Source organism: Aquila chrysaetos, chromosome 3 (assembly GCF_900496995.4).
Source record: "Aquila chrysaetos chrysaetos chromosome 3, bAquChr1.4, whole genome shotgun sequence".
Taxonomy (NCBI): Eukaryota; Metazoa; Chordata; class Aves; order Accipitriformes; family Accipitridae; genus Aquila; species Aquila chrysaetos.
Window position 1 is genome coordinate 2,685,136 of NC_044006.1, and position 6,154 is coordinate 2,691,289.

Genomic DNA, 6,154 nt, shown 5'->3' on the forward strand with positions numbered 1-6,154 from the left:
TCAATCAAAGATGCTTTCCCTTCAGCTGGTGCAGGGTCCAACAATAGGCCATATGGGACATTAGTCTATGCCAAATGAAGAAGAATTGAATGAGGAATAAAAGATGTCAAAGTATCTTTACACTAATTCCAAGCTCTACAGTCATCATGACGGGAGGGGACTTGTAATCATGCCAGCCCAATCATCTTCATTGGCAAAATAAGAAGCAGCACAGGTATAAATATCCCTGCAGTTTTAGATATTTAGAGTGGCAGGATGAGGCCTAAAGACATCATGATAAAATATTTTTGCAGAAAAGTGCAAAAAATAACCGAGTTCTTAAATAGCATGAGACTGCTGTGTTTTTTCTGACAATACAGTGATGGGCATGGTCCAGATCTCCAGAGATATTCAGGCACTTGAAATCAAGTGTTTGTGTTCCTCTACTCAGACTGAGCAGTACCTAGTCCTGTAAATAACTGCTGTGCAAATACACGTGCTGTACATGAATCTGGACCTAAGTAAAGGCTCGTGTGTTATTAATATGCAGGACTTCTGCTTTGAAAGCAGGCAAAGCAGCTGTAATTTTACAGGAAGATGGTATAGTTTTTTTAAATCAGTGGGAAATGGGTGCCTTTTTGAAAAACTTCTTCCTTAATCAACAAAACTCTTGTGATCCAGAAAACTGTGGGAGTAACAGATGGCTGATGTTTCTTTTCATATAGGCCAGTCAGCAGGAAAATAATAGAAGCCTGTGTCTTAATGAGCAGAAAGAAGATGTAAGCCTGAAGGTACCAGTAACGTGGGAGATGGACGCAGACAAACCAGGTGCTACCCTCCTGATTATTGAAAGACTTTCTTATCTGTTGCTCAAAGAGAGATTTGAAGGGAAAAAGGATCTTTGGCCCTAATTCAGACTATTATAGCATCTTTTTTGGGAGCTCTTGGACTGCCCCCTCTCCACCTCCCTAGGTGCACACTGGAGAGATGCAGCACCCAGGTCAGACACCAATATGGCAAGTGTGGCCACAGCTTGTTTGGCAGCCATAAAAAGATGATGCTCTGAACCCCCCTTTTTTTATTTTTTTAACTTTCAATGCAGACTTTATAGTAGGTACCAAAGGTCATCTCATCTGGCTTGATTATAGCCAGTCTACCAGACAGGATGGTAGCATCTCAACAACTCCCAGTTCCATTGATTTCCTAAAAAAATCTTTCCTCCCCTGTTTGGACAGTACTTCTGAAGATTCACATCCTAAGACTGTCTGTCAGCTATATATGAATGAATCCAGCCAGTAATGAGGAGGCTGATGGAAAAATAAGAAGCTGGAACAGAACTGTCATCACAACATCTACTGCAGGAAGCTTTTGGACAGACCTTAAAGAAGTATATATGTGTTGGGTGTTTTTTTTTTTTTTCATCCTAGCTCTTCCAAACTCAAGGACAAAATGGTGTTGAATTCTGGAAATCACCAGAAATCAGCATTTCAGGGTTGCTTCAGAAGCTGTGGGAAAGCTGCCCTTATTTCCCACACAAGCAAGGCAGGACCCCAGTGCCAATGAGTGTGAGCCAGTTACTACTCAACTATAATTGAGATTTAAGAGCTATCATTTCCTATTGGTTAACCAAGGAAATATTTATGGCCAAAGCTTGGTGCCAAGCACAATATTTATGACCAAGTTTTTAGCACTGACTGCATTTTTTAATGCTGATTTTTGCACAGAGGACGCAGATCACATTCACACTGATGTGGGCATGAAACCGAAGCCTGAAGTCATCAAGACAGAGCTTGGAGCAGGGTCTTTCTCTAGCAAATCTCATCCTTGCCTTCACAGCAGCCTTGGTGAGAGCACTTGAAGCAGACATCAGAAGGCTTGGATTGCTCTGCTCTGCTCTCCGTGCTTGGCTAAAATGCCCTCTGCTCAGGGTGCTGATGCCTGCCACAGGTGTTACTCTAGATCTATGTATTGAGATCGAGGGCTTCAAATCAGGGTGGCACCTCCTGAGCTCCACCGGTTCAAGCAGGGGGTGGCTGGAGAAGCTCCCAGCTCCTGCTCTCCAGCTGGACGGTTGATGCATGCCCCACCGAGCCCCTGATGTTCGTAGCCCTGGGTGTTCAGCAGATTTATTACACTTCACATTAATACATCAGGCCAGGAGCTTGAGGGAGGTGGTAACTTATTGAGCCGCCTCATCTGGCTAATTAGATTGTGGCTGTCATCAAGCCCTGCTTTGCTTGTAGCATGTAGCACCCTTGGACAGGTTTGTGCTGGTTGGGAAGATGTGATCTGTAGCTGGTGCTGATTATGGAGAGAAAAAGGAAAAGATTTGTCAATCAGTCAACTCTAGATTTGTTTAGCGAATAAATTGGGCAGCATTTGCCCTCTGGTGAGGAAGGACAAAAGCCTAATTTAGATCTACGAAGCTGAGCGGTGAAACCAAAGCTATCCTTGGAGAACAAACTTGTCTGGAGAGACATGCTTCTGTTCTCTAATTTAAAAATCCATCTTCTTGGATCTCGAGAGAAGCAAAAGCTGCCTCCTCGCTCTTTACAGGCTCTTTACAATGAAGTCTGGCATTTACAAATAACATGTAGGGGTTCATCTGATTTGTAACATGAGGTCTTTAATAGTTGTACAGCTGGAAGTCTTAATGAGACCATGACTTGCTGCTTTGCTTCCTTTCTGTTTTCAATGGTTGGCTCACTTTGTTGCTTTGTTTTAGCGTAGCCAGAATCACAAATCCTCTTGTTGCTTTATTAATAAACCTTATTTAGAAATTCCCAGGATATGTCTGAGTGAGGAACAGGAAGAGGAGAAATCCAGAGAAGAAGAAATGTCTGGATTAGTGCATTTTGTTGACAATGTGAGTCAACGGTCAGAGAAAAAGATGATCACCTTGTGACATGGCTGTGGAGGAGAGGGAGGTGGGAACCAGCCAGGAGACAAAGGTGGTGAGAGGATTCCCCCTGCTCTCCATCAGCACAGCCTATCCGGAGGTAAATACAACTGGATGCTTCCCAGAGCTTCATTACGGAGCTAATCCTGCAAAGTGCTGAGCTCCCTTAACTCCCAGCTCAGCAATGCATGAGAATTTCAAGGCAACACAATAGGTTAATGCATTAGGGCTCTTGCGCTTGGATTCAAATCTTAATCAGCTCACAGAGAGGAGGGAGAGATGTTGCATTAGCCATACCTCCCTGCTGTGAAGTGTATATATTTTCTGCTCCATGCCCCATTGAGCATCTCCACATGGCTGGATCTGGGGGGGGCTGCCCTGGGTCAGGACTGTGGTGCTCTGGCTGGAGGACACGTGCCTCCGGTAGCCCCGAGTGCCCGGGGCCAGGCTGCCAGGCACGGGGCTGCCAGTTTTGTCCGCTCACTGTGTGCACTTTGTGACCGAAGCAAGTCTAGAAAGGAATCACGTGGGTGATGCAGCTTTGGAGCATCTCACGTCAGATGCATTTCTCATCGCCGATGGAAAGCTGGTTTCTCGCTGTGGATGCTGTACTTGTTGTAAAGCCATGACACTGCCTTTGTTCCCAGAGTCTGGTCATCATCATGAGGATGCTCCACGAAATAGTAAGAGGCTACGGTAGTATTGTATGGTTGGAAACCCAGCCACTCCACAGCCAATTTCCAAGAAGGAAAGAAGCCTGGGAGAAGCCTGGGCCTCATAACTGTACCTACTGCTTTGGAAATAATCATTACTACACTTGCATTTTCTCTGTTGTTTTTACTCCCATGCGGGTGTCTCAGCTTCCCTGCATGGCCAAAAGTGTCTTACACAGTAAAAATGTTTGATTTAGTTAAAAATGTCTTTCAAAGTCTTCTGGCACTTCACAGACAATCTGAAATAAATATGAATAAATCAGAGTCACTCTTGTGAGGCCATCAGTACCTTGCAGATTTCCCCAGAGGGACATCGAGCCTGCTCTTCTGAGAAACAGCCTTGCACGTCCCTCTGCTCTGCTCATTTCAGCGCACATGTCACTGAAAGGAGATCTCTCCCCCTTCAGTGTTGGTTTTCTTCATACTGCTTTTGCTCCACCTGAAGTCTCTGTTGATGACAAAGCAGTTAAGAACAGGAGAGAGAAATCTTTATCACAGGAATGGAGACAAGGGAAAAAAAAACCATCAGATCACCTTTGAATACAAAGATGGTGTTTCTCAAGCATTCCATTAACTGGCTTTGTCCCCTGTGTCAAGCCCAAACAGGGAACGAGTAAGGAGATATTATCATTATTATGTCCCACTTCTGTAGATTCAAGCATGCAGATGACATTTTACAAAATAAACAGAGGCCAAGGGCTTGCCCTGGAGAGCTGGCAGTGACACCCAAGACAAGATCATGGAGAGACAGGGTAAACTCAAAGAAAACTTGCAGTCCTAGGATTCCCTGTTAGTGCAGCGTGCCTTTGCCTCCTTGAGCAGTTGAATTTTTTTCCATACTGAACTAGTGATGGCAGGAGAGGGGGGCCAGGCACAGTTTATATGCAGGCACTCAACTCTCAGGGACCTTCAAAGCCCTTCTGCCAGTGCCTTTTATAGGACGAAAATTATTTGAGAAAGGGCTAAAACGGGGAAGATGTTTGCAGGAGTGTAGAATGCAAGACAGTGGATTCAAGACCTACCAGATCCTTGCAAAATCATGGAATTCTACTAAATGACCCAAAACACTTTAACCAGAGCTTGTTACTGGCTTGCCCTTATTCCAAGGGCAAGTCTGAGATTTCATTGAAAACCTTGCAGGAAACACTGCCTTAGTTCTGTTTAGTTCAGTCTACAATCTTCAATAGCTGGGTTGTTTGCATTCGGTTTTTGTGAACATCTGGATTACCCAAATTATCCACGTCTTTTTCAGACAAAGGAAGATAATAATAATGAGGAGGCTCAGAGCCGGGTGCCTGAGAATCAGGCCAGAGTCACAGCTTTCTCCCACAATAAAAAATCATTAAAATCTTTAAATGGCATCTTTTGTCCCAGTCAGACTGAGTCCCTTGCACATGTACCAGTGGAAGACATTGCTTTCCAAATACACACAGGAGCTGATGGAAATTTTGCTATGGCCCAATGATGCAGAAAGAAACTGGCAGTGAGATTTAACAAGGTCACTTCAAGGCACAGAAACCTCTGTGAAATATGCTCATGCCCCACATCATATAAAAACAGGGCCAGGGAGGTGAGGGATAAACCTTTCACTTATAGGAAATGATGATTTATGATTAATTTCCAAAAGAAGGAAATCCTTTTTTAATCAAAATTATTTATAGGGTTAATCCAAAGGCAGTATTTGCTCGCCAGCTCCCTCGCTCACCAGCACAGAAACGGAGGCAAGGTGAAGATGGATGGGGTTTGTCCATGGGATTTGAATCAGCTTTGCACAGGAGGGTCTGTAGTCAAGGATACCTGTATTATTTATGGCCAAGGTTTTCAAAAGGGAATAGCTGATCTTGGATCCCTTGGGTTTGGTCGCCCAGTGTGTGACCTGTGCAAAGTACTAGCCTCCTTGAATAACGGCCTTTAGAAATCCTGTTTCCCACCACGAGCCTTTGGGAATTTGTAAGATTATTTGTATCTGGTGCTTGTTGCTGGAACTAGATGTGCTGAAACCCAGGATTCCCCCATTTAACGCTGCTGGGTACGAACCGAGCAGCGTTGGACCCAGCAGGGAGCGGAGGAGCGTGCAAACTGCGGTGACATCCCCCTCCCTCCAGATTTCATAGAGCAAAGGAGTTTAAAGAAATGGGTTTTTCTGGTTGCTGCATGGATGTTTGGGAATGTGTGGTTGCAGTGTGTGACTGACTGATGCTGGTTTTACCCTGATGAGGAATGATTGCCCTTCTGCTACCCTCTTGCTAGCTGTAGGAAGGAGAGGTGCTCAGTGCTGCACAGGACCTGGCTCTCAGGATGTAACCCGTGCTTCAGCTTTAAGTTAATTTGATCTCACATCTGCTGTTTATTAAATTAATGCTGGATGGTTCCCTGGAACGAGCACTACAGATTTTTATAGCATGTCACAGGTACTCAGGTGCTGCAGTGAGGGTCAGGACACCGAAAGCAAGGCAGGGAAACCATACAGGAGTCCATACACCCAGTGAAAATTATGGTGGGGTTTGTCATTTGAAAGGCTGACAACTGTTGAGGAAGAGATGAGACAAGAGAAGACAGGACA